At 42.6% G+C, this 2,448-nt stretch overlaps 1 pseudogene; it reads right to left on the bottom strand.

Moving 5' to 3' along the window:
* On the bottom strand, positions 1,179–2,448 carry LOC107647306 (annotated as a pseudogene).

Raw genomic sequence — 2,448 nt, 5'->3', positions numbered from 1 at the left:
CACAACCTTGCCTTATCATTCAGATAATCAATCCTGAATCCCCGTGGAGTCGGCTTCGACTTCCCGAATACCCACGGAACGCCAGGATGGATAACTACAGTACGACGGATGGCATTCCAATCAAAATCCATAAATCTGATAGCCTCCTCAGCCTTCTGAAAACCATCTTTATCCGGAAATGGAGGATCTCTTCTATCGCTTCTTCTGTGACCTGTTTGCCCCGAAGCTGAACTGCATCAAGGGTCGTCCGATAATAGTTGGAATAAAACTTCGAACCCATTATGTGTTCACTTCTACCAGCTCTCTGTCCAAAAACACCCAAATTGAACAACGCGGTTGTGTGTTTCTGGATAGAGAGCTGGTAGAAGTGAACCATCATGGGTCGAGAGTTTTATTCCAACTATTATCGAACGATCCTTGATGTAGTTCAGCTTCGGGCAAACAGATTCTGGTCACAGAGGAAGCGATAGAAGAGATCTTCTATTTCTGGCCGAAAACAGAGGATAAAGATGGTTTTCAGAAGACTGAGGAGGTTATCAGATTTATGAATTTTGATTGGAATACCGTCCGTCATACTGTAACTATCCATCCCGATGTTTCATGGGTATTAGGGAAGTCGAAGCCGACTCCACGGGGCCTCAGGATTGATTATCTGAATGATGAGACTAGATTGTGGCAACAGATATGGAGCAACTACGTCATGCCTAGCACTCACGAGTTGGAGGTACCAGCAAACATGATTATTCTTGTTTGGTGGGTCTTAGAAGGAAAGGACCTGTACCTTTCAAGAATCATCAGGAGGTATATGTCCAGAGTACATGTTAGAGGCACCTTGGCATTCCCATGTTTAATCACTCAGATGGCTCACCGGGCTGAGGTGTCTTGGGAGCCTCATCGATTGCCGACCGTTATTCCACACGGCAAGCGGTTTGGACCCCTAGGCGTAGAGCACCTGCTATTATTTCCACAGAGACGGCCACATCCTCAACAACACCTTTAGCACCTCCTACACCAGCAGCTCCATCATTCGCTTCACAGCTGACATACCTTCTTGTGCAGCGCCTCTTCGAGCGTATAGATCGCACATCTAAAGTTGATTATGACTTTCGGGCGTACCGACATCCCCTCTGAGCCTGACACACCTTCAGAGCGCTCTGATGAGGAGGAGGCCCAGCATGAGGAGACTCAAACACCTAAATAACAATGCAGAGATGGGTGCCATCACAGGCAGAGGATAGGTGCAGCTCCGGCCGAGGGAATCGCAGTTTGAGCCAGAAAGCGTCGACCCCATTCAAATAATAATGAAAGAGCCTCTTAGCCCTAATAAAGCCAAGGCGACCATAGAGTGCCAATGCTCCTTTGTTTGTAACTTCTGATTCCAGAGTAACTTCTTCACAACCAGATTCCATCATCACCTTAATAGACCTAGTACCAAGTTCTGTAGCAATGCCTTTTCCTAGGGCTTTATCACAACCAACATGGCAATGTATCCTCTTGGAAACGTTTCGATGGTCGCCCATCTTACAAACCACCGTGCTGACACATTTACCCTTGTGGAATGCCAAGAAAGAGAGATGAGGCCAGAGATAGACAAAGTAACGATACGTGAATATAGAGTAAGGCTCACTGAGTTCTTGGTCGACTAGGTTCATGATAAGGGGGAGGTGGTGCTCGCCACCATAACTAACATACTCGATCTCCGATGCATCACAATCCACTTTCTTTATTTCTAAGTCTTCTTTGGTGCTTGTTTCCATGATGTCTCTTCTTTGTCCTCCTTGTTTTCGTCTTGCCTATTGCTTTGATATTCTTCTTGCATTGGAAGACAATTGTAACATTTAGAGCTAAAACCTTGAATTAACTCTTCAAAGGTGTGAAACATCGATTTTATTCAAGATCCATGACATCAATCTAGTAATCAAAAGATTAAGTTTTGTTTAAAAGAATCCAAACATCTTTGAACAAATTCTTTTAAGGTTGACGTTAACTAACAAGCTTATCATGAAATTTTTCAAACAATTAATAGCATCGATTTTTTATTAAAATCAAATGAAGCATAAAAGATCCAATAATAAATCACAAACAATATGCCACACAATAAATCATATAACAAGACTTCAATGATGGATATACGTTTCATGATACAAGCAGTAGAAGTAAACCAGTTCTCAAAGAAAGATTAGAGCTACCTAAAATCCAGCTGAAATTGGAACTAAAAATAAAATCAACTAAAATTGAACAAATTTCAATAATGAAGATTTGAAGTACCATACAGAGAAGCAAAAATGAAAAATTAAGAAAAAAAACTTGGACAAATCAACGAAGGAAGAAGCAACGATGTTATATGTGGATCAACAACCGATTATCAGCGAAGAAACCACTACGGTGATCGGCGATGAGGCAACGTGCGAGATGCGAGGTCTCTGAAGCAAGGGAGGGGTGTGCAGT

Source organism: Arachis ipaensis, chromosome B06, assembly GCF_000816755.2.
Source record: "Arachis ipaensis cultivar K30076 chromosome B06, Araip1.1, whole genome shotgun sequence".
NCBI lineage: Eukaryota > Viridiplantae > Streptophyta > Magnoliopsida > Fabales > Fabaceae > Arachis > Arachis ipaensis.
Note: the sequence above shows the minus strand (reverse complement) of the source record. Positions and strands in the feature narration are given on the sequence as shown.